Consider the following 27,304-nt stretch of genomic DNA (forward strand, 5'->3'; position numbering starts at 1 on the left):
CAGCCAACCAAGTGCAGCAATTCAATACATGAAAGCATGCAGACATAGTCGAATAGTCCGGTTGTTATTCAGAGCAAACGTCAGAATGGGGAAGAAGTGACTTTGACCATGGAATGATTGTTGGTGTCAGATGCTGATCTCCTGGGATTTCCAGCACAACAGTCTCTGGAGTTAGGGGGGAGGGGTTAAGGGGAAGGGGGAAGGGTTGATAATTTTTTTTCTGTAACTATTTGAAAATTCAATTTAAAAAATTTATAATAAAAAAAACAGTCTCTGGAGTTTGCAGAGAGTGGTGTGACACATCCAGTGAGTGGCAGTTCTGTAGGTGAACATGCCTCGTTAATGAGAGAGTTCAGCAAATGGCCAGACTGCTTCAAGCTGACGGAAAGGTGACAGTAACCCAAATAATCACACATTACAATAGTGGTGTGCTATAGCCCACTTAAATAACAGGCTACAGCAGCAGAAGACCACAAACATATAGAAATACACTCAATAGCCTCTTCATTAGGTACCTCCTTACTGAATTAAGTGTATAAACCAGTAATGACAAATAAGAAGTACTTTTGAAGGGGCAGATGCTCACTCTGTTGCGTTATATATTTAGCAACCCACAGGTTGCTTATTGTTTCTTCTGGTCCAGTCCCAATTCAAATCCAATTCCCAGCCTTGATCTTGACCTATTTCTCACAGCAGCTGTTACAAATGATCTTAGACCTGTTCTTCTGTGGCTGTCCAAGACAAAACGTTTGGCAATTGGCCACTGGCTCATTCCCTGTCCAGTGTCGGACTAGTGCTAACCCTCTCTTGAAATTAATTTCTGCAATTGTCGGAATATTAAAACATTTCAAACTCTAAAGTCTATAAGGGCCCCTGGCATTTTCTTTTAAACAAATTTTCATTTCTGTGAGATTACCTGAGGCAAATTTGCAGGAGAATTCTGAGCCACTGCCCAGGTGCTGTGAATCTAACAATTTTAAAGTATGTTTCAATACAAGATACACTCAAATCCTCGAATTTTGTTACAAAAATTCAAAAGTACAATGACCTGATAAAGTGAACTAAAACAAGCAAAGTTGGATAAACTCGGGATTGGAGGGCCAGGGTGTGTGAAGGAGAGCAGGAGAGTCATTAATGTTGTGTTTACAGAAATAAACAATGCTATATATCTATGTGAGATTTTCATTCCCAATCCCATGAGACAGACAAAAGTCAAACAGATTTGGAAAAATATAGATACATAATTACTCTCCAAATTTTAATTTTTTTTGTTGGATATGAGAAATGAGATAGTAGGAAGCAAGGAAGGAACCAATTGAAGGTGAAGATCTCTAGCCTTTTCCAAACAGCTTTAGGGGAAGCAAGTGAAAGTGGGCTGAATGTTGGAAAACTAAAGATGAAATAAGCTACGGCAAAACATGACAGCAATGGGAACTTGGACTGAATGGATTATTCCAGTAATGAAACTGCAGTAAGAAGAGGAATAGAGCGCGGCCACTTGAACACTTAAAAGGAGGGCATCAGAGGGGTCAACCTTCATTACCAAACACTTGGCCACCTCTCACCCAAGAGGAACAAAGCAAAAAGAAGCTGATAGTGAAGCAGGAGACAAAAGAAGGGGATTAAAAGGAAGAGGCAATGAGAAACTGTAACACAAAAACATAGATATCGGATAAGTGAGAGTGTATACTATATCCTCTGCCTTGCCGTGCAAAAAGTCTTGAACTATAAATATAAAGCAAGACATTAAAATTATAGATGCAAACACATGTGTTCTTCATAATTCTCATTATAAGTGATTAACTCCATATTTATAGTGGTGTTAGAGTGATTATTGCCTCTCTCTCTCCCCCTCCCCCTCCCTCTTCCCCTTCTCCCCTCCATCTCCTCCCCCTCTCCTCCCTTCCCCTGCCCCTTCCTCGACCCGCTTCCCCTCTCTGTGACTCCTAAGGCTGTCAGTTTATTTGTGATGTTTTGACAAATGAAGAGGCTGCTTCACGTCTACCAGTACTTCTTTCCAGTGACTTCATTCACACGACAACAGTGGAAACTTTCACTGTAATGACAGCTTCTTGCAGAAACGACAGTTCTGTACAAGTACAAATAAAAAGAATTCACGCCTTTAAAGGGAAAATTTGCATGTACTGAGATGATTATATTTGTGTCTACCCCACTTCACCTGAACAACTCTGTAAATGTAAATCTACATATCTAAATAGTGTCATCTTTATCCCTATGTAGACTGTTAGGGAGAATTTGCAAGTGCTGCGGCAAATGTTTTGTGACCCTTCGTCAGAACTGGGAAGGAGACCAAGGAAGCTGGTTATGCTCTAGGAAGGGTAGATATCACTGCTAGTGTGAAACTGGGATGAACATAGGGATAAGCTATAAACATAGTTACCCAGTCAATGAGTGAATGGCAACAGTTATAAAGTGAAAGCAGATCAGTCATAGCTTCTCAGCTGTGCAATTTTGGTCACTCTGTCCTCCAAGTTAACAACGTACATTGTTCACCCACAGAACGATCCAGCCACTTCTATTGCTTTCATCAGCAGCCAGCAAGCTGTAACAAGTGCCGGCTGGCAGCACCTTGAAAACTGTTCCAAAACGGATTGTCCTCAACCTTCCTAAAGGAAAGTCAATGATCTCTCAGACTGTCAGCTCACATGCAGAAACTCAGCTCCAGGGGGAAAGGAAGTTATATATCATGAGAGGAAACGCAACCACCTTATAATTCTCGGGCTAAAGTGAAGATTAAAGAAGGACAAAGAACAGAGTGTTCTCAAAGATTACTTGTACAGCAGGAGCTTTCAGACAATATCACAAAGAAAATGGACAGAAGCCTTCAGCTATATATCTAGTCAGGAGTGAATATCACAAATAACTTGTCCTGATCCACTCTCTTGATGCCATGGCCAAATTACCTTACAAATAAGTGGAAAGATTGTTGATGCCAGATAGGGCAGTTTGAGGATCTCAGAAATTGTTGATCTCCTGGGATTTTCATGCACAGCAGTCTCTAAAGTTTATAGAGAATGGTGCAGTAAAAACCCCAAAAAAATCCAGTGAGCGGCAGTTCTGTGGGCAAAAACACCGTGTTAATCAGCGAGATTAAAGGAGAATGGTCAGGCGGGTTCAAGCTGACAGGAACAACCACTCGTTACAACAGGGATGTGTGGAAGAGCATCTCTGAACCTACAACACACCTTGAACCTTGAAGTGGATTAGCTACTGCAACAGAACGTACTCTCAGTGGCCACTTTATTAGGCACATGTGGTATCTAAGAAAAGGTGGCCATTGAGTGACTGTGTGTATGTATATATGTAAGTATATTATTTGCCTCACTGAACTTTTTCCATCTGCTTTTTAAAATAGTTTCGCGAACCCCTATGGTAAAGAAACAACTCTGGTGAAAGGATCATTTCGGTCATCTTTTCTTCCAGTGCTTCTGCTTCTTCCTCCCTAACGCAAGCTGTAATAGATGAACTTTTCATCCTTCAGTGACTGATCTGTCTGCAGCATGCATAAAAGCACAACACCTGCCCTCGTTTACTCACTCGTGTTTGCTGTTGTAATATGAACATATTCAGAGGACAATAAACAATTACTGTGTAGCTTTTAATAGGCTGCTGTTTGTCTCAATTACATTGCAAAGTCAACACAGTCGAGTTGAGGTAGGTTTCACAATTCTGGATCATCCGGGTGCGTTAAATAAATATGGAAATAATACCTTATGTCACTGCCGGTGTGATAGGATTACTTAAATTTCCCTGTTTAAAAGAAAACACGGAATAAGTTATTTTATCCAAATAACCTTTGCAAAAGCATCGGAAATAAACAATGTTCAATACTATACAGGCAAGGCTAAGTGTATATTGCTTTACTCATTATTTTAATAAATTTGTTACGCAAATCAGACAATGCCACAAATATCTTTTGTACAGTCTCAGAATGATTTCTTATCATTAACATTTAAGCAAACACTATAATAATGTGAATGGTGTCACAGATTTAAAAAATCAGATAAATAAGTTTAATCCAACTTTATTGGTCTACAAACTTCCTGCTAGCCCAGCTTCAAGCTGGTATTCTCATTCATAAATTTACATCTCTGTGCATCTCCAATCTCTCCCACTGCGCTATCAGTTATCGTGTTTCAATGTTCTAATGTCAGCATTATTCCACGTGCACATTTCTAACTTCGCAAGTTTCCTCCTGCAAAGCGATTTTGCAACATACCTTCCGATCTCCCCACTTGGTCTGCTTGCAGTGGAGCTGCTGATGTCTGAAGCCAAGTATTAGCTTTCTTCTCTGCCCAAGAAGTGACCTTGCATATCCAAATCCAGGCCATCTCTCCAATATTTAGTCATTCAGCACAGGAGCAGTCCTTTGGCCAAAACATCCATGCATATCATCTACAATAAACCTACACTGATCCCATCTTCTGTCTTCCCACAGTTCCATCAGCTCCATCCAGATTCTAACACTTGCCTCTAGGGGCAATTTACAGTGCATAATTAAATGGTCATAGTTCATCTTTGGAATAAGGAGTACCCAGAGGAACCTAACATGGTCTCATGGAGAACGTACAAACTCCACGCAGACAGCACAGGACAGATTGAATTCACGTTGCTGGAGCGGTGAGGCAACAAGCTAGCTACATCACTGCCAAATTTAGCCTGAAAAATGTGTCAGTCATGATGCTTGGCTTGAACTTACTGAGAAAAAGTGGCTGTTCCCCAGTTAACTTCCTTTGTACTCCAGTGTAGAGGGCTCCATTGGATAAATCACAGAGCATAGGTGCTGGAGAAGCAGGTGACTTAGACCTGAGGCAGAAGCAAGTCTGTTCAATGTTGGAAAATGCATAGTCATGCACTTTGGAAGTAGAAATAAAAGTGCAGACTATTTTCTAAACGGGGAGAAAATCCAGGAATCTGAGATGCAAAGGGACTTGGGAGTCCTTGTGCAGAACACCCTGAAGTTTAACTTGCAGGTTGAGGCAGTGGTGAGGAAGGCAAATGCCATGTTAGCATTTATTTCAAGAGGTCTAGAATACAAGAGCAAGGATGTGATGCTGAAGCTTTATAAGGCACTGGTGTGGCCTCACCTTGAGTATTGTGAACAGTTTTGGGCCCCTCATCTTAGAAAAGATGTGCTGACATTGGAGAGGGTCCAGAGGAGGTTCAGGAGGATGATTCCAGGAATGAAAGGGTTATCGTGAAAGGAACATTTGATGGCTCAGGGTCTGTACTCCCTGGAATTCAGAAGGACAAAGGGGGATCTCATTGAAACCTTTCGAATGTTGAAATGCTTAGACAGAGTAGATATGGAAAGGATGTTTCTCATGGTGAGAGTGTTTAGGACAAGAGAGCACAGCCTCAGGATAGAGGGGCACCCTTTCAAAACAGAGATGCGAAGAAATTTCTTCAGCCAGAGGGTGGTGAATTTGTGGAATTTGTTGCCACATGCTGCTGTGGAGGCCAGGTCATTGGGTGTATTTAAGGCAGAGATTGATAGGTTCTTCATTGGACATGGCATCAATGGTTACGGAGAGAAGGCCAGGAACTGGGGTTGAGGAGGATATTAAAAAAAAGGATCAGCCATGATTAAATGGTGGAGCAGACTCAATGGGTCAGATGTCCTAATTCTGTTCCAATGTCTTATGGTCTTATTCATTTAAATAGAGTAGTACAGACGTAAGGCACAGTGCAGGTATGAGGTAATTTGCATTTTATTGAATGAGGTCATTGACTATTTTAATGACTTTAACAGCCCAATATTTTTATTTTTTATTATTTTTAAATGAATTGTTTAATTGATTCTAACTGTCAGAATCATTTCTTGATACAAAAAAACTATTGATTTCAATAGTGTAAGACAGGACCTGAAGGATGGTGACTGCGACCAGCTGCTAGAGAGAAAAATAACATCTGATAAGAGAGAGGCCTTAAAAGGCAAGATGGTAGGCGGTCAGAATCAGCATTTGCCTGGAAAGTAAGAAGCAAAAACGGCAGGCTTAGGGAATCTTGGTTAACAAAGAAAATTGAAAAAGAACGAAGCATGTATCAGCTGTAGACAGTTGATTTCAAATGAGTCTTTGTTTAGATAATAGGGGATAGGGGATTTATGTACTTTTATGGAGACAGAGCATGATAACAGACCCTTCTGGCTCAACATGTCCTCTCTGCCCTATTAAATACTAGCCCATATACCTTTGGAAAGTGGGAGGAAACCAGGGCACCCAGAGGAAACACACACAGCCACAGCTCCTCGCCATCAGTCGCCGGCGCTGTAGACCACTAATAATCTTGGCAAGGAGAACCCTAAAACCTTTTACAGTAACTTAGAAGCAAGGGGTGAGCCCACAAAGAGCAGGTCCCCTGAGGCGCTAAAGAGAAAGGCAACACAGCACAAATTGCTGGAGGAACTCACAAGGTTAGGCAGCATTAATGGAAATAATTAAATAGTTGACATTTTGGGCTGAGACCCATCCTTAGGACTGAAATGGAAGGGGAAGACTAAAAAAAAATCTGTGTTTTGAGCCGGGAGATAAGAGTGCTGCTAATGAATGCTTCTCATCAGTATTCACCAGGGAAGATATGGAGGATGGGGAGTTAAGGGAGAAGGACACATATCCTGAGATAGGCTCATATCAGGAAGGAGGATGGGTTACTGATATTGTCACAACTTAAGGTAGGTAATGATCTGTGTAACATAATTTTTGGCTTTGTGGCCGATTTTACAGATGACACAAAGAAATGTGAAGGGCCAGGTAGTGTTGAGGAAGCCAGAAGTCTGCGGAAGGACTTGGAGAGATTGGGAGAATAGGAAAAGTAGTAGTAAATGGGATACGACAAAGGAAAATGCATAATTATGTGCCTTGGTAAAAGATATAAAGGCTATTTTCTAAATTGAGAAAGAAATCAGAAATTGAAGGAGCAAAGGGACTGTGGCATCCTAATGTAGGATTCTGGCTGAGTTGGTAGTAAGGAAGGTAAATGTAATGCCGGTTTCCCCCGCTATCCGAAGGTAGAGTGTTCCTATGAAACCGTTTGTAAACCAAAATGTTGTCAAGCGAAGAAGCAATCACCATTAATTTATATGGGAAAAATTTTTGAGCGTTCCCAGACCCAGAAAAATAACCTACCAAATCATACCAAATAACACATAAAACCTAAAATAAAACTAACATATAGTAAAAGCAGGAATGATATGATAAATATACACCCTATATAAAGTAGAAATATTGTATGTGCGGTGTAGTTTTACTTATCAACATCGGGAAGACAGAGAGCCAAAGTTGATTTGGAGAAAAAAATTGACACGTACACGCATACGCACGTACATGCATGCACAAACAACTGCCCGCACAAGGTTTCACGGTCATTATAGTCTTTCTCGGGGTAAACACACGTATAAAGCGGGCGTCTTTTTTTCATAAAAGCGAAAATCCTCTTTGGTTAGCGAAAACAGGTACTAATGTAGGTCTTTCGTAACAGTGAGCTGTCGTGAAGTGAATGTTCGAAAAACGGGGGACACCTGTGTTAGCATTCATTTCGAGAGGATTAGAATACAAAAGCAAGGCATTGATCAGACCACATTTGGAGTATTGTGAGCAGTTTTAGGCCTATATCTAAGGAAGGATGTCCAGGCAGTGGAGGGGGTACGGAGAAGGTTTATGAAAATGATCCCAGGGATGAATGGGTTAAGGTATGTTTGATGGTTTTGGGCCTGTAATCACTGGAATTTAGAAGAATGGGGAGAGGGAGCTCATTGAAATATTGAAAGGCCTGGATAGAGTGGACATGAGGAGGATGTTTTCAATAGTGGGAGAGTCTGGACAAAAGGACAGAGTCTCAGAATAAAAGGATATCCTTTAGAATAGATATGAGGAGAAATTTCTTTGCTGAGGGTGGTGTATCTGTGAATTTCATTGCCACAGATAGCTGTGAAGGCCAATGGTATATTCAAAGTAAATTTATTCTCAAAGTACACATATGTCACCATATACAACCCTAAGATTCATTTTTTTACAGGCAATCACAGTAAGTACAAGAATCATAACAGAATCAATGGAAGACTGCGCCCAACAGCCAATGTGCAAAAAAACAACAAACTGTGCAAATACAAAAAGAAAGAGGAAAAAATAATAAATGAATAAGCAATAAATATTGAGACCATGAGGTGAAGAGTCCTTTAAAGTTAGTCCACAGGTAATGGGAACAATTCAGAGCTGGGGTGAGTGAAGATATCCCCTTTGGTTCAAGAGCCTGATGGCTGAGGGGTAATACTGTTCCTGAGCCTGCTGGTGTGGGGCCTGAGGGGTAATACTGTTCCTGAGCCTGCTGGTGTGGGGCCTGAGGGGTAATACTGTTCCTGAGCTTGCTGGTGTGGCGCCTGAGGGGTAATACTGTTCCTGAGCCTGCTGGTGTGGAGCCTGAGGGGCAATACTGTTCCTGAGCCTGCTGGTGCGGGGCCTGAGGGGTAATACTGTTCCTGAGCCTGCTGGTGCGGGGCCTGAGGGGTAATACTGTTCCTGAGCCTGCTGGTGCGGGGCCTGAGGGGCAATACTGTTCCTGAGCCTGCTGGTGCGGGGCCTGAGGGGTAATACTGTTCCTGAGCCTGCTGGTGCGGGGCCTGAGGGGTAATACTGTTCCTGAGCCTGCTAGTGCGGGGCCTGAGGGGCAATACTGTTCCTGAGCCTGCTGGTGCGGGGCCTGAGGGGTAATACTGTTCCTGAGCCTGCTGGTGCGGGGCCTGAGGGGTAATACTGTTCCTGAGCCTGCTGGTGTGGGGCCTGAGGGGTAATACTGTTCCTGAGCCTGCTGGTGTGGGGCCTGAGGGGCAATACTGTTCCTGAGCCTGCTGGTGTGGGGCCTGAGGGGTAATACTGTTCCTGAGCCTGCTGGTGTGGGGCCTGAGGGGCAATACTGTTCCTGAGCCTGCTGGTGTGCGGCCTGAGGGGTAATACTGTTCCTGAGCCTGCTGGTGTGCGGCCTGAGGGGTAATACTGTTCCTGAGCCTGCTGGTGTGGGGCCTGAGGGGTAATACTGTTCCTGAGCTTGCTGGTGTGGCGCCTGAGGGGCAATACTGTTCCTGAGCCTGCTGGTGTGCGGCCTGAGGGGTAATACTGTTCCTGAGCCTGCTGGTGTGCGGCCTGAGGGGTAATACTGTTCCTGAGCCTGCTGGTGTGGGGCCTGAGGGGTAATACTGTTCCTGAGCCTGCTGGTGTGGGGCCTGAGGGGTAATACTGTTCCTGAGCCTGCTGGTGTGGGGCCTGAGGGGTAATACTGTTCCTGAGCCTGCTGGTGCGGGGCCTGAGGGGCAATACTGTTCCTGAGCCTGCTGGTGCGGGGCCTGAGGGGCAATACTGTTCCTGAGCCTGCTGGTGCGGGGCCTGAGGGGTAATACTGTTCCTGAGCCTGCTGGTGTTGGGCCTGAGGGGTAATACTGTTCCTGAGCCTGCTGGTGTTGGGCCTGAGGGGTAATACTGTTCCTGAGCCTGCTGGTGTTGGGCCTGAGGGGTAATACTGTTCCTGAGCCTGCTGGTGTGGGGCCTGAGGGGTAATACTGTTCCTGAGCTTGCTGGTGCGGGGCCTGAGGGGTAATACTGTTCCTGAGCCTGCTGGTGTGTGGCCTGAGGGGTAATACTGTTCCTGAGCCTGCTGGTGTGGGGCCTGAGGGGTAATACTGTTCCTGAGCCTGCTGGTGTGTGGCCTGAGGGGTAATACTGTTCCTGAGCCTGCTGGTGTTGGGCCTGAGGGGTAATACTGTTCCTGAGCCTGCTGGTGTTGGGCCTGAGGGGTAATACTGTTCCTGAGCCTGCTGGTGTGGGGCCTGAGGGGTAATACTGTTCCTGAGCCTGCTGTTGTGGGGCCTGAGGGGTAATACTGTTCCTGAGCCTGCTGGTGTGGGGCCTGAGGGGCAATACTGTTCCTGAGCTTGCTGGTGCGGGGCCTGAGGGGTAATACTGTTCCTGAGCCTGCTGGTGCGGGGCCTGAGGGGCAATACTGTTCCTGAGCCTGCTGGTGCGGGGCCTGAGGGGCAATACTGTTCCTGAGCCTGCTGGTGTGCGGCCTGAGGGGTAATACTGTTCCTGAGCCTGCTGGTGTGGGGCCTGAGGGGTAATACTGTTCCTGAGCCTGCTGGTGTGGGGCCTGAGGGGTAATACTGTTCCTGAGCCTGCTGGTGTTGGGCCTGAGGGGTAATACTGTTCCTGAGCCTGCTGGTGTGGGGCCTGAGGGGTAATACTGTTCCTGAGCCTGCTGGTGTGGGGCCTGAGGGGCAATACTGTTCCTGAGCTTGCTGGTGTGGGGCCTGAGGGGTAATACTGTTCCTGAGCCTGCTGGAGCGGGGCCTGAGGGGTAATACTGTTCCTGAGCCTGCTGGTGTTGGGCCTGAGGGGTAATACTGTTCCTGAGCCTGCTGGTGTGGGGCCTGAGGGGTAATACTGTTCCTGAGCCTGCTGGTGCGGGGCCTGAGGGGTAATACTGTTCCTGAGCCTGCTGGTGCGGGGCCTGAGGGGTAATACTGTTCCTGAGCCTGCTGGTGCGGGGCCTGAGGGGTAATACTGTTCCTGAGCCTGCTGGTGCGGGGCCTGAGGGGTAATACTGTTCCTGAGCCTGTTGGTGCGGGGCCTGAGGGGTAATACTGTTCCTGAGCCTGCTGGTGTGGGGCCTGAGGGGTAATACTGTTCCTGAGCCTGCTGGTGTGGGGCCTGAGGGGCAATACTGTTCCTGAGCCTGCTGGTGTGGGGCCTTGATGCACCATCAATAACTCACGCTGAGACTTAGGAAGTGAGATATTGGCTTTTATTGACTGAAGAACAACACTACATCCTGGGAAAATGAGGGAGAGCAGCAGACCACAGTCGCCTTTATACAGTGGTCTGTGGGAGGAGCCACAGGAGCAGTCAGACAGGTATATCTAGTTCACCACAGGCCTGAGGGGTAATACTGTTCCTGAGCCTGCTGGTGTGGGGCCTGAGGGGTAATACTGTTCCTGAGCCTGCTGGTGTGGGGCCTGAGGGGTAATACTGTTCCTGAGCTTGCTGGTGTGGGGCCTGAGGGGTAATACTGTTCCTGAGCCTGCTGGTGTGGGGCCTGAGGGGTAATACTGTTCCTGAGCCTGCTGGTGCGGGGCCTGAGGGGTAATACTGTTCCTGAGCTTGCTGGTGTGGGGCCTGAGGGGTAATACTGTTCCTGAGCCTGCTGGAGCGGGGCCTGAGGGGTAATACTGTTCCTGAGCCTGCTGGTGTGGGGCCTGAGGATCCTGTACCTTCTTCCTGATGGCAGCAGCAAGAAGAGAGAATGGCCTGGATGGTTGAGGTACTCAATGGTCGATGCTGCTTCCCAGCAACAGCTCTCTATGTGGATGTGCTCAGTGATGGAGAGAGCTTTATCCATGATGGACTGGGTCATCCAATACTTCTTGTAGGCTTTTCTTTACAAAGGGCATTGACTACAATCAGTCAATATACTCTCTACCATACATCTTTAGAAGTTTTCAAAGTTTTAGATGACATGCTGATCTTCGACAACTTCTAAGAGAGAAAGAGGGAGGAAGCAGCCTATAAAATGAGGTTTATAGTCTCTTGATTGGTAAGAGTATCAAAGGTCATAGGGAGAAGGCAGGAGAATGGGATTGAAAAGAGGTAATGAATCAGCCATGATTGAATGGCAGAACAGACTTCATGGGCCAAATGGCCTAAATCTGGACCTACGAGTGTTGATGTACAGAGAAACCTTGAGGTGCAAGTTCAGAGCTCCCTGAAATTAGAGGCCCAGAAGCATTGTGTAGTGAAGAAGACATTTTATTTAGCATTACAGCGCAGAATACATCTTTCTGATCCTTCAAGCCACACCAGCCTGCGACCCCTGACAACCCCGACCCTAGCCTAATGACGGGGCAATTTACAATGGCTAATTAACCTACCTGGTACATCTTCGGACTGTGGGAGGAACCCGAGAAAACTCATGCACTCCAAGGGAGGAATGTACGAACTCCTTACAGACGACGCTGGGATTGAACTCTGAACTCCGATGTCCCGAGCTGTAATAGCCTTGTGCTAGCCAATAAGCTACTGTGGCGACCAATAAGTACTTGGCATACTTACCTCTTGATCAAGGGTCTCGGTCTGAAATACTGACTGTTTATTCCTCTCCATAGTTGCTGCCTAACCTGCTGATTTCTTCCTGCATTTTGCGTGTCGCGCTGGATTTCCAGCATCTGCAGAACCCCTTGTGTTTATGATTTGGCATGCTTGCCTCCATAGATGGGGGCGTTGGCAGTAAGAGACAGGACATCATATTACAGCTGTAAAAACATTGGTTAGGTCACATTAAAAACATAAAATGGAGTCCCTCCTGATGAAGGGTTTCGGCCCAAAACGTCGTCACTACCTCCTCCCATAGATGCTGTCTGGCCTGCTGAGTTCTGCCAGCATTTTGTGTTTTTATTTATTTCCAGCATCTGCAGATTCACTCGTGTTACCTGTTGGTTAGGTCACATTATTGTGTATTGTTCTGCTTGCCGCTCTATAGGAAGATTGCACTGGAAAAAGTGCAGAAGAGATTCACCAGGGATGTAGAAACATAGAAAACCTATAGCACAATACAGGCCCTTCGGCCCACAATGCTGTGCCGAACATGTCCTTACTTTAGAAATTACCTGGGGTTACCCATAGCCCTCTATTTTCCTAAGCTCCATGTACCTGTCCAGGAGTCTCTTAAAAGACCCTATCATATCCGCCTCCACCACCGTCGCCAGCAGCCCATTCCATGCACTCACCACTCTCCATAAGCAGCACCTTGCTGGCAACAACTTCTAGCTGATAACCGTTCTCTACAGATTCTGCATGTCTTGCCAAGTGTGTCTAGCATTTAATTTTAATTTTATGAAATGAACTTAAATTATTTTTTGCAGAATGTTGCTAGCTATTCATTTATATGTTCCATTTTCTTTAAGAAATGTACTCCTCTCCCATACAATGAAATTATACCAGAAAGATTCCTGTGTATCCCTTATCTTTGAATGACATTTCGAGCTTCTTTAATAATCACAGCCCCTGTTAGTTAACCCAATATGCATCAGCACCACTGTTTTCTTTCTGTCACCTTTCATAATGCCATGGTACCAAAAAATTCCCCAGGTCTATCTACCTACCAGACAAATCCACATGGAAGTCATCTTCATGGCCAGGATTCAATGCACCAGAGAGATGCTATGTTTGTCCTTTGAAGCCCCGTGCACCTCAGAACAGTGGAAGGCAGTTTGAGTGATCGTGGCAACAGAAATCACAAGGAAATCTGCAGGTACTGGAAATGTTGAAGGAACAACACCTTATATTCTGTCTGGGTAGCCTCCAACCTGATGGCATGAACATTGATTTCTCTAACTTCCGTTAATGCCCCCCTCCCCTTCTTACCCCATCCCTTATTTATTTGTTTGTTTGTTTATTTATTTATTTCCCCTTTTTTTTTCTTTTCTCTCCCTTTTTTTCTCTCTCTGCCCCTCTCACAATCACTCCTTACCTGCTCTCCATCTCCCTCTGGTGCTCCCCTCCCCCTTTCTTTCTCCCTAGGCCTCCCGTCCCATGATCCTCTCCCTTCTCCTGCTCTGTATCCTTTTTGCCAATCAACTTTCCAGCTCTTAGCTTCATCCCTACCCCTCCTGTCTTCTCCTATCATTTCGGATCTCCCCCTACCCCTCCCACTTTCAAATCTCTTACTAACTCTTCTTTCAGTTAGTCCTGACGAAGGGTCTCGGCCCAAAACATCAACCGCGCTTCTCCCTATAGATGCTACCTGGCCTGCTGCGTTCCACCAGCATTTTGGGTGTGTTGCATGGCAACAGTAATATCCTGTTAGAGGGAAATAAAACTGACTTACACTAGCATTAACTCAACAAATTCTTTTTCGTTTTGCAGAGGGAGCAGCTTTTGTGGCATGTGCCTACTCTTTGTCACAGCTCTGGCATGCCCAAGCCAGATGCCAGCAACTTTTAATGTGGTCACACTTCAGGGTGAAATGTTCAAAGGACAGGCTCACCCAACAGTTAAAATATGAGAACTTTCTTCTGCTCCATCTCCTCCTGTGTCCTGAGGTCAGTTCAGAATGGTCACTGGTGCCAATGAGTGATGAATGACTGCTTTCCTGTACAAAATGTGGTGATGTGATTCAGCACAGGGAAACAGTCTGAGTGTAACTGCTGCTGGGACAGCCACCTCCACCACAATCCCTCCATCCCACAAGCAAGTGTGACTTGTCTGAAAAGGGCTGGGACAGCCACCTAGCTGGAAACCTCTCCAACTCTGTGATTAGAATTTGGCTGTAAATATGTATATAAACAATTATGTATAATTACAGGCTGCCTACATAACCGCTTTAAAGGAAACAAGACCAACGTTTCCACGCAAGATGTTTGGGCCAGGGGCATCCCTGGATTAGGCTGATGAGTGGATGCCCACATGGGTGTCCAGAACATGTCCCTTGGTAACAGGAGACTATCAGGATCTTTTAGATTGCCAACTCCAAAGCAGCTCTGTGACTGGCAATAGTAACTGTGGGGAGAACTGTGTAATCAACATTTAGCAAAGGAATAGGCTGCCAGTTTCTGATCTCATCCTTTTATAACTGTGCTTGTAGATGATGGAGCATGATAGTCTGCCCAGGCTGAGGATCTATGGCTCTCTCCCCATCTGGAGAATGCTGCACATTTGGGCAACCACCCACTCTTCTGCCTAAACCAGAAGCCTGGGCATAAAATCCTACGTGTAAATGTTGGTCTTCCTCTGCTCAGAGAAGCTGGAAGAACCTGTAATTGTACCCACACTGTTTGCACACATACTCATAGAAGAGTTCTAATCAGTGGATTAGTGAGGTTTCCAGTTAGATCTGAAACTAGGTCCTCGCTCTGTGATGTTTTCCAAGTAATGGATCATCATCATCATGTTGCTCTTTTGCTCAGGCAGTCCCTTGGGATCGAGGTTAACTTGCATCCACTCTGAGATTCTGGGTTACGGGGCAGCTAATGAGAGAACTGCAAACTTTTCAACAGGTGTACATCAGATCCAATTTAATGAAGGCTGGTATCAACCAAGCCAGCATATCCTGTGGATTTGTGGCATCAGAGAACTTTACCACAGTAATAAACGTACAGTAAAAAAGGGCTGAAAAACACTTGTTTAATTTCCCACAGATAATAAGATGCTTAAATAAAAATGTTAATAAGATGGGTAAGTACAGCTCATGCTTAGCCATCTTCTGCCTGAGAGCAGCTGAGAACACTTCAAATGAAAGAGATAAAGAGGCTCCATTTCTCCCCATATACACAATTCACGCTCAGCTTCTTTGATATTCAAGGGCTACAGTGTAACGTCCTTAGCTACCCTGATAGGCTGCTTCAAAATCCAGCCATTTTCTATAAAGGGCTGTTTGTTTCTATGAAAGAGATTGAATGCAGATTAATCTCTCATTAGAAATGACACATTCTATCTCACCAAAGACTTTGTTGTGATATGCTATTAGTACTTGCACATGATATGGACACAGGGTACATGGTGTGTGTGTGAGGCACACTTCCTGGACAATAATCAGGGAGATACAGCAGAAGTTGGAGGAAAAGGAATTGTGTTTCTGCATTTTAATTGTAATTACCATAATTAATTGTTTATGAATTATTCCAAATTCCAGTTCTTTTCCCTCATTTACTGAAGGTCTTGTTTCATGGTAGACTAAGGCACCTCCTTACCTCAGGTGAACGGTCATTGTTGAATAGACGATGTGAACACTGCTACATCGTTCAGCCTTCAGGACATTTCAAATGAGTTGAATCCCATTCCAAAGATCACTCATCAAACTCTCATCCACGCTATTTCTCAGATGCTGGAGTAGGATTCAAGTGGAATTGAAGTTGGGAGTGTGGCTTTCTGTAGACTTTGCAAGCTCACACGTAAATGTATTTTCTGGATTTTTAAAGGTTATACAAATTTTTCTTTGGGGTGTACAATAATAAAAGAGCAAGTACATTTCAGCAAATACTACATTGCCAATTAAATGCCTTTGGGTTTTGAAAATTGTGATAACTTAAATGTAAGTCTTTATATCTTTATTTTCTCACCTTCTTCTCCAATCCCTTCTCCTTCGAAAGAGTCACTCCAACTGCATTGTTCTACCACTCACAGGTCCCGCTTTTTGATCTTGCAAAAGTTCATGCCTTATTACAGACACGGTGGGCAGGAGCCCGAGTGCAGGAGGAGGAGGTGGAAGCAAGATGGGAGAATGCACACCTTCATCAGCAACCACAAATACCTCCACCAATTCAGTTAAAACATTGCAGTCTTCATCACCCCCTGTTAAATGATCTTCAAACTTGAATTTTGATGTTTTTTTTGTTTAAAAACATTCATCTTTCACAGCTTTCTGCTGCTTCACCAGAGTATGCACCACACCCGATTCAGTACAAATGTAATTAACTTTCATTCAAGGTACGATAAAAGCACTTTGCTTGTTACTAGTGTCTCTATAGCATTTCAAGCCTAAACAGGCATAGGCAGTCTTGAACACAGTTTTAATTAACGGTGTCTCTTTCATCTCCAAACAAACCGTGAAATAGCAGCCAAAGAGAACAGCTCTAACCTCTCCTTATTCAACCAATTAGTGATAAACTGTAGAAGAGAACCAATCAGGATAAAGATCCTAGACCAGTGTGATTTATACTACCAAGGTTACAGAGAGGCTAAGTGTGTCCTTTATTCCTCAAAGTAGTACACATGTAATAGGTTTCCAGAAAGCCTAAGGAGGTGATGCAGTCACTATTAATCTAGAAAATGAACACTTTGTAACATCTTTACTGTGTTTTCTCTGCCTTCACTTGATTAAAGATTGTTGGATCTGTATTGTCTACCAATCTGGCCATAGATCGCCAAAATAAAACAAAGAAATAGATTTTGTCATCAGCGGCAAGCATTGTGATTGCCACATCTGTATTGTCTGCCGGACCGGCCATAGATCACCAAAATAAAACAAAGAAATAGAGTTCGAGTCACAGAAGAGAAAATCTGCAGATGCTGGAAATCCACACACACAAAATGCTGGAGAAACTCATCAGCAGCCAGCATTGTGATTGTCACATCTGTATTGTCTGCCGGACCGGCCATAGATCGCCAAGGTAAAACAGAGGAATAGATTTCTCATCAGCAGCCAGCATTGTCAGCTCAAAAAGAACTGCAAAAATATGTGTTTCTCTCAGGCGATCCTCTCAGTGGGAACTTACAGATCACTAATATTTCTCAAGGATTAATAAAAATAATGAAACATACATTCTATTCTGGGGTCAATTTTATGCCATGACCTTTTCAGTTAAATGTATTTAAATTTGATTTTATAGTTATATGTATGTGTTTATATTTTTATGAAAATTATTAGTTCTAATCTTTTCATCAACTTAATTTCCCACTTCAAAACAAAAATTGCAAAGGACAACATGCTGCATGTACAGAACACAGATAACCAGTTAGGATTCAGTAAAGTATGGGAGGAGGGGTTATGGGCTTGAATAGAGGAGAGATATATATTTTCATGTATTAACTTTTCTGTGTATTTTCATAAAGTACACATTTTTGAGAGCCTGGAGATCATCTATTACAATTTACAAGGCTCAGCTTAATGTGTACCTGAGCGTTGGTGCCTGTCAAAGTGGTTTCAATGTTAACGTTTATTAAATGGTGAGTCATCAATGTCAGTCTATTGGCAAGGAGATTAGTCCAGCTGCAATTCAGTCTAAGCACTAACATGATCCTTATCTTCTCAAAGCATTATTTGAATGGTTATGAGCTTGCTCATTTGTTTTATTGTGACAGACCTTCAAAAGATCATGAAGCAGTTTAATCAAGTTGTCAAATACAGATCAAGAATCAAACCACTCTGAGCGATGGATTTGATCTACAGCAACACCGGAGCTTTCTGGAGAAAGTGGGTTACAAGATCTTTGCAGATCCTTTCGCAGAGGTGCTCTGGCTGGAAATTTCTGATGGATCTGTGAGCTATGAAATCTCCAGTTGAAGGCAAACTCCTTTCAGCTGTACTGCACCATTTTGCCACATCTGATTCAAAAGATCATAGAGTCATGCAGCAAGAAATTGGCCACTTTGGCCCAGATGGTCTGTGGCAACCAAGATTCCCATTTAAGATCATCCCATTTGCCTGCATTTGGCCTATATCCCTCCAATTCTTTGCTATCCGTATAAGTAGCTTGTAAACGTTGTTACCGTACCTGCCTCTGGCAGCTCATTCCATGTACTGATCACTCCCTGGGTGAAATGGTTGTCCCTCAGGTTCCTATTAAATCACTCCTTCTCACCTTGAGCCTATTGCTATTGCTTCCCATAATGGTAAAAATACTGCACACTATCCATGTCCTTTGTGATTTTATACACGTTTATAAGATACCCCCTCGTTCTCCTACATGCTAGTGAAAAAAAATCCAACCTGCTCAACTTCTCTCCATCACTCAGACCCTCAAGTCCTGGTACCATCCTCGTAAAGTTTCCTCTGCACTCTTTCCAGCTTAACAACATCTTTCCTACAGCAGGGTGACCAAACCCAAACACAATATTCTGAATGTGGCCTCACCAACATCTTGTAAAACTGCAGCTTAACATGCCAACTTCTTTACTCGCTGCCCTGACTGATGAAGGGTAGCTTGACAAAGTACTTCTTAACCACTCTGTCTAGCTGCAACACCATTTTTAGAAATCTGTGTACTTATACCCTGAAGTCCCTCTGCTCCACAACACTCCCCAGGGCCTACTGTTCACCTTCATTTGCCTTCCCAAAATGCAACACCTTGCATATCTCCAAATTAAACTCCCTTTGCCATTCCTCAGCCCACTTGCTCAGCTGATCTAGATTCCTCTATAAATCCTGAAAACAATCTTCACTCTCAGTGACACAATAAGTGTCATCTGCAAACTGCAAACCATGCTTTATACATCCTCTTAAAAATCAAAGATATAGATGACAAATAGCAATCGGCCTAGCACCAAGTCCTGGGAAACGCCACCAGTCATGGGCCTCCAATCCAAAAAAACAATTTTCCACCATCACCCTCTGCCTCATACTTTCAAGCCAATTGTATATCTAATTACAAACAAGAGAAAACCTGCAGATGCTGGAAATCCAAGCAACACAAAGAAAATGCTGGAGGAGCTCAGCAGGCCAGGCAGCATCTATGGAAAAAAGTACAGTCAACGTTTCGGGCTGAAACCCTTCGAAAGGACTTTATATACCTAATTAGTTAGCTCTCCCTGAATCCCATGCAATCTAACTTTCCATAGCAGATTACCACATGGAATGTTATTAAAGGCCTTAACTGAAAACGATGTGGGCTATGTCTGTTGCCCTCCCCGTATCAACCTTCTTGATCATATCTTCAAAAAACTCAATCAAATTGGTGACGCATTATCTCCCATGCACAAAACTGCACTGGCTATACCTAAGTCAACCTAAATGCTTGTATATCTTATCCCTCAAATGTTACCTATCACAAATGATAGATATCTGGGCTACAATTCCCAGGATTTTCTTTGCAGCCCTTCTTAAATAAAGAATATTAGCCATCCTCTTGTACTTCCTCAGTCACCAACAATGATACACATACCTCAGCCATGGCTCCTGTAATTTCTTCCCCAACTTCCCATGATATTATTGGAAATACTTGATTAGGCCCTGAACGTCTATCTACCTTCACACACTTCAAGGCATCCAGTAATGTGGACAGTCCTCAAGACACCATCATCAACTATCTCAATAATTAATATCTCAATTTAGAAGAACATAGAAGTAGTCTCATAATGACTTAAGTGCATAAAACACAACAATATTGATTATCCACAAATTAGTAGTAGGCAGCTGTGGATCCCAGGGGATCATGGGTTCTGGTGGACTGTGTCCTTTCCAAGGCATAAGCCTGGGTGGGAAGATTTGAAGAACCAGATGTTGCCCATGCAGCGGGCATCCCTCTCCACGTCACTGATGTAGTCCAAGGGAAGGGCAAGAGCCGATACAGCTTGGCACCAGTGTTGTCACAGAGGTCACCAGAGTGAAGCTGGAAACAACATCAAACTGCCTTAGGGACCCCGGCTCTGGATTTCTTCCTCAGGGTTTACTCCCGAAGCCTTTCCCATGAGCGAGTATGGCCACAAGGCAGCGGAGGTTTAAAACCAGAGTTTTCCTTCTCCCAGGTGGGCTGCTGTCCAAAGCAGATGAGCCCCACTTTCTCGAAGCAACTGGTTTTGAGGCGCCAGAGGTCTGCCTTTGCCCTTTCTTTTGACAGTAGAAACAGTTCCGCCCGGCCTAGTAGCTAGGCCACATGTGGAGGCCAAGAGGTGAACTTGGTTGTCAGAGGCTGTTAAAGATGCATGCCGTTTAGAGCACTTTATAGTTAGTGGGAGATATCCCCACTACCACCGCCCACTATGGCAACCTTAGGAACCATCCACAAATGAGATCCAGTTTTACTGATTTCTGCTCCATTGGCCATTTACTGTATCTGTAGCCACAGTTTGAAGAATCCACTCATCAAAGATAAGGAGTTATGTGAGGTGCAGAGATTTGGATGAGAGGGGATGGTTGTTAGAGAGTTGCAGAAGCGAAGATGAAATTATTTGAAAATGATATGGACTCTGGCTGTTATCCTAACAGATATTGGACTTACTGTGAGACAACCTCTTTGAAGAGCTGTAAATATGGCTGGGAGAGCAATCATATCACCTGTCCTACACTCTGGCAACATCTTTCAGGGCAAAAAGATTTGTCAAATCTCACATTCAGTGAAGAAAGAATGTAAACAGTTCTAATAAGTCACTGGGATTACTGCTTAGGGGTTCAATTACCATGTGGGATAGCAACGAATGTGTACAGTGAAGAACTTTAGATGAGTGCGTATTGACAACTACTTGCAAGCTGTAAAGATTTTGCATAATGATGAGCATTCTTTCTTCAAGCTTTCAATCTTTTAAAAGACTTAGAGATCACAAAATACTGCTCCAGCCTTCTTTGAAAGTATTCCAAAAACTTTCAGTCCCCACCCTTTGACAATCGTGGAGCCAGTGAACTATTGCGTTGATCTCATGCTCAGAGTCAACCTGTTACTGAAGACCATTAGACTATTCCGATCCATTCTTGAACCTCTATCCACCTTTATTATCAAAATTTCACCATTTATTGTGTATCCCGTTTAACATTAAGTGCTGCTCACCTGTTACCCTTGTCTTCATGTGTTATTGGTTCTCCTAGTTCTCTACATCTCAAGTTTAAAGTTCTCATCACTACAATGAAAGTACTCTCGAGCTTCACTGTCACCATCTTTACCATTTTCAGTTCTAAGATGTTATCCAAACTTTTCCTTTCTCTCAATACAATTTTGGCTTACTACTGTTTTATTTTTATCCAACCTTTACAACCATTCTTTATTATGTCGAGATAAGACACTAAAATTTGATAATCCTTCTGCATCCTCACATCAGTCATGAGGACTACTTCTTTAAGGAAGCTTTCAGTCACTCTTACTAATATTTTGTCCTTTATCTATTTTCTTTAGTTTGATTCTTTGAAGGGTTGTAATTCTTTCTCTAGATCAAAGAAACAATAGCTAGTTGTCCAGAATCACATGAATCAACAGGTTCCCTAGTACCTTGGTAACAAAATTATGTAGAACACGTTCTATCTGAAATCACTAAATGATCTTTGGTGGTCCTGCAGCATGGCCCTAGGATCTGTAGAGACACAGGAAAGCCTTCAAGCATTTGATTTTGGATTTAGTGTGAGCAGGTCTTTTCTTCACACAGAAAGATCCTAAGCATTAGCACCATGAGAAATAGAATCTAGAGGTACACACTGTGTCAATATTACTCAGCAGTCATCTTCCTCATACTTGCCAGTAAAATCCTGCTGACAGACTGGGATGATGAGGCATAAAAGTGTAACTCTCGGTTCGGCTAACAGCTTAATATAGTGAATGACAGCCAAACTTAAGAAATCTTTTTTTGGGTGGATGCTGCTCGAAGTGTCCCCTGTTACAAATCAGTGCCACAAAATAACAAACAGTACACAATATGTGATTAAATGATTGAACTTTATAATTCTTAATTTGACTATATGGTTAGTAAAGAAACAAAAAAAATTAAGGGCCCATTCTCATGAAACAGCCTAATGTGCAAACGTTGGAGCTCACTGATAAGGCCGTTCGTCCACCATCGACCTCCTCCGATCGTCGCTGACCTTCGGACCCTCACTCCAAGTCCACTCCGTCCGGCGGTCTACCAACTCTCTCCATTCACGTCTTCTCTCCTCATCTCTGCGCGGCAAAAGACCGTGAATTCCCAGCTCCCAGACACACAAGAAAGAACAACATCTTTCTCATTGGCTAGCACTCCCCGTTATCTCTAGTCATAACCCAAATATTGCTGTGACAGAGAAACCAATACCTTAGCAGTGAAACATTACAGAGCGGCCAAAGCTCTGACCCCGGCATCTGCAGTGTGCTTTGTGATTACAGAGCAGCCGTTACATTAGCAGTGAAACCTGTTACAAAAGCATCATAACTGTCCAAATATTATATGCATGGTAATGTAACTATTGGTACAACTGAGAAATGGGATAAACACTTAATTTTCTAAATACCAAGCAACAAGGATCCATTCTGCTCAATCTTTTCTCAAAGCACAACCTATTTATCACAGGAGTTAGTCTGGTTAATTTTCACCAAAGTATCTACAAAGAATATATATATAAAAAGGATTTCAAAGTTTAACATGCTACCCTCAAAGTTCAAGATAGTGAACTTCGTATTAATCCAGATATTTAGACATCCTAAAGCTTCTGTTGGCTGTGAGTCAGCTCACTGTACCTGAAATACTCTTCACAAGGAGAACTACCTTCCTGGGCCCTTAAGAGCTTCAGCATTAGTCTTCTTGCAGCACTTTGGGGCCAGGTTAATGTAGATAAAAGAAAGAATCAGATGGTGGTCATTGAAGCCTGCACTGTCCTCAGTGATGAAGATATTTCTCCCTCAGCTGGTCCTATAATCTAACAAGAACCGTGCCTGCAACAGAAATATTTCCACAGGTCCTTTGCTCATCTCCCCAGTGAAGCAGGATGTTAGTTACGACAGACTAGCCTCCAAGCCTCCGGGTGGCGCAAATGTTTTTTTTTCTTCTTACTGCTTTTCAGGGTATTCTTTTCTCTAAGGGTAGTTAAATCTCAGCCACATTTTTGTGAGTTTGAAGTCAAAGAAAAGGCCAATATTTTTCCTTAAAAATATTCGTTTTTATTGTAAGATGGTGCTTTTGTGGGCCCAATTACTGATGCCAAATGTTTAATCCAGATTTATTGAATTAATTTAAATTCCCCAGCTGCTGTGCTGTCTCTAAATTATTAAACCAGTCCAACCCTGTAACAATGCCCTATTCTCCTTCAGCCTAATCAGCTATGTTATCCTACTGGTGGAATAATCTAGTTTTATTTTGGTATTGAACGATACTAATTTCTCTTGATGCCTCGAGTTCTTCTACTTCCTCCAAATGAGATATTGCTACATTAAAAATGTCCTGTCAATCTCAATGGTCATTGCTTTCATGTAAAATGAGAAGCCCATTCTTCATTTACTTTCCCTCCAATACAAACCTCTCCACAGATGATGGATAATCTTATCTGCAGGTAATCAATGTTATGAAAATTAATCTCACTATCCACTTCTTTTAATCAACCACTTCTTAATTGATCAGATCAAGGCATCAGCCTCTGTTATTTAGTGGCAGCTGAACAAAAGGTCTTATGGGATGGCAACAAAACACCAATTGATAGGTGATTTTATCTCGCAAACACGAGGAAATCTGCAGATGCTGGAAATTCAAACAACACACACAAAGTGCTGGTGGAACACAGCAGGCCAGGCAGCATCTATAAGGAGAAGCACTGTCGACGTTTCGGGCCGAGACCCTTTGTCAGGAATAACTGAAAGGAAAGATAGTAAGAGATTTGAAAGTAGTGGGGGGAGGGGGAAATGCGAAATGATAGGAGAAGACCGGAGGGGGTGGGATGAAGCTAAGAGCTGGAAAGGTGATTGGCGAAAGTGATACAGAGCTGGAGAAGGGAAAGGATCATGGGACAGGAGGCCCCGGGAGAAAGAACAGGGGGAGGGGAGCACCAGAGGGAGATGGAGAACAGGCAGAGTGATGGGCAGAGAGAGAGAAAAAAAAACAAACAACTAAATATGTCAGGGATGGGGTAAGAAGGGGAGGAGGGGCATTAACGGAAGTTAGAGAAGTCAATGTTCATGCCATCAGGTTGGAGGCTACCCAGCCAGTATATAAGGTGTTGTTCCTCCAACCTGAGTTTGGATTCATTTTGACAGTAGAGGCGGCCATGGATAGACATATCAGAATGGGAATAGGACGTGGAATTAAATTGTGTGGCCACTGGGAGATCCTGCTTTCTCTGGTGGACCGAGCGTAGGTGTTCAGCGAAACGGTCTCTCAGTCTGCGTCGGGTCTCACCAATATATAAAAGGCCACACCGGGAGCACCGGACGCAGTATACCACACCAGCCGACTCATAGGTGAAGTGTCACCTCACCTGGAAGGACTGTCTGGGGCCCTGAATGGTGGTGAGGGAGGAAGTGTAAGGGCAGGTGTAGCACTTGTTCCGTTTACAAGGATAAGCCAGGAGGGAGATCGGTGGGAAGGGATGGGGGGGACGAGTGGACAAGGGAGTCGTATAGGGAGCGATCCCTGTGGAAAGCAGAAGGGTGGGGAGGGAAAGATGTGCTGGGTAGTGGGATCCCGTTGGAGGTGGTGAAAGTTACGGAGAATTATACGTTGGACCTGGAGGCTGGTGGGGTGGTAGGTGAGCACAAGGGGAACCCTATCCCAAGTGGGGTGGTGGGCGGATGGGGTGAGGGCAGATGTGCGGGAAATGGGAGAGATGCGTTTGAGAGCAGAGTTGATGGTGGAAGAAGGGAAGCCCTTTGTTTAAAAAAGGAAGACATCTCCTTCATCCTGGAATGAAAAGCCTCATCCTGAGAGCAGATGCGGCGGAGACAGAGGAATTGTTAGAAGGGAATGAAAAGCCTCATCCTGCCTCTTGCAAAAATTCTTCCCACCCTGTCTCTTGCAAAACACTTCCCACCCTGTCTCTCACAAAAACACTTCCCACCCTGTCTCTTGGAAAAACACTTCCCACCCTGTCTCTGGCAAAACACTTCCCACCCTGTCTCTCGCAAAAACACTTCCCACCCTGTCTCTGGCAAAACACTTCCCACCCTGTCTCTCGCAAAAACTCTTCCCACCCTGTCTCTTGGAAAAACTCATCCCACCCTGTCTCTGGCAAAACTCTTCCCACCCTGTCTCTTGGAAAAACTCATCCCACCCTGTCTCTTGCAAAACTCTTCCCACCCTGTCTCTGGCAAAACTCTTCCCACCCTGTCTCTTGGAAAAACTCATCCCACCCTGTCTCTTGCAAAACTCTTCCCACCCTGTTTCTTGGAAAACACTTCCCACCCTGTCTCTTGCAAAACTCTTCCCACCCTGTCTCTTGGAAAAACTCATCCCACCCTGTCTCTTGCAAAACTCTTCCCACCCTGTTTCTTGGAAAACACTTCCCACCCTGTCTCTTGCAAAACTCTTCCCACCCTGTCTCTTGGAAAAACTCATCCCACCCTGTCTCTTGGAAAAACTCATCCCACCCTGTCTCTTGCAAAACTCTTCCCACCCTGTTTCTTGGAAAACACTTCCCACCCTGTCTCTTGCAAAACTCATCCCACCCTGTCTCTTGCAAAGCCTTTTTGTTGGCTTTGTGGAACAGTCCATGTTCCAAGCATATACGGGTATCTGTCCCCCTCTTTTCCTTCGCTACATCGATGACTGCAATGGTGCTGCCTCCTGCACGCATACTGAGCTCGTTGACTTCATTAACTTTGCCTCCAACTTTCACCCTGCCCTCAAATTTACCTGGTCCATTTCTGACACAACTCTCCCCTTTCTTGATCTTTCTGTCTCCATCTCTGGAGGGCTTATCTACTGATATCTACTATAAGCCTACAGACTCTCACAGCTACCTGGACTATTCCTCTTCCCACCCTGTCTCTTGCAAAAATGCTATCCCCTTCTCACAATTCCTCCATCTCCGCCGCATCTGCTCTGTTCCCCCTGTGCTCACCTACCACCCCACCAGCCTCCAGGTCCAACGTATAATTCTCCGTAACTTCCACCACCTCCAACGGGATCCCACTACTATGCACATCATTCCCTCCCCCCCTTTCTGCTTTCCACAGGGATCGCTCCCTACGCGACTCCCTTGTCCACTCGTCCCCCCCATCCCTTCCCACCGATCTCCCTCCTGGCTTATCCTTGTAAACGGAACAAGTGCTACACCTGCCTTTACACTTCCTCCCTCACCACCATTCAGGGCCCCAGACAGTCCTTCCAGGTGAGGCGACACTTCACCTGTGAGTCAGCTGGTGTGGTATACTGCGTCCGGTGCTCCCGGTGTGGCCTTTTATATATTGGTGAGACCCGACGCAGACTGGGAGACCGTTTCGCTGAACACCTATGCTCGGTCCACCAGAGAAAGCAGGATCTCCCAGTGGCCACACAATTTAATTCCACGTCCTATTCCCATTCTGATATGTCTATCCATGGCCGCCTCTACTGTCAAAATGAATCCAAACTCAGGTTGGAGGAACAACACCTTATATACCGGCTGGGTAGCCTCCAACCTGATGGCATGAACATTGACTTCTCTAACTTCCGTTAATGCCCCTCCTCCCCTTCTTACCCCATCCCTGACATATTTAATTGTTTATTTTTTTTCTCTCTCTCTGCCCATCACTCTGCCTGTTCTCCATCTCCCTCTGGTGCTTTCCCCCCCCCACCCCTTTCTGCCGAGGCCTCCCGTCCCATGATCCTTTCCCTTCTCCAGCTCTGTATCCCTTTTGCCAATCACCTTTCCAGCTCTCAGCTTCACCCTCCCCCTCCGGTCTTCTCCTATCATTTTGCATTTCCCCCTCCCCCCACTACTTTCAAATCTCTTACTATCTTTCCTTTCAGTTATTCCTGACGAAGGGTCTCGGCCCGAAACGTCGACAGTGCTTCTCCCTATAGATGCTGCCTGGCCTGCTGTGTTCCACCAGCACTTTGTGTGTGTTGTGGTGATTTCATCTCCCTCTGTTGGAACATTACATCAGGAGAGCAGGCTGTTTTTCATCCAATCTTGTAACCCATGAAATGATAATGCAACTCTTTAA

General features: G+C 44.5%; 1 long non-coding RNA gene across 2 annotated transcripts in view; it reads left to right on the forward strand.

Moving 5' to 3' along the window:
- LOC140729494 (uncharacterized) overlaps positions 1-17,258 on the forward strand; it is a 31,653-nt gene extending 14,395 nt beyond the window's left edge. For both annotated transcript variants that reach the window (XR_012099340.1, XR_012099339.1), the window contains exons 2-3: positions 13,152-13,314; positions 13,929-17,258. This is a non-coding gene — a long non-coding RNA (uncharacterized lncRNA). The remainder of the gene's footprint in view (positions 1-13,151; positions 13,315-13,928) is intronic.
- The last annotated feature ends 10,046 nt before the right edge of the window (positions 17,259-27,304 follow it).

Source organism: Hemitrygon akajei, chromosome 6 (assembly GCF_048418815.1).
Source record: "Hemitrygon akajei chromosome 6, sHemAka1.3, whole genome shotgun sequence".
NCBI lineage: Eukaryota > Metazoa > Chordata > Chondrichthyes > Myliobatiformes > Dasyatidae > Hemitrygon > Hemitrygon akajei.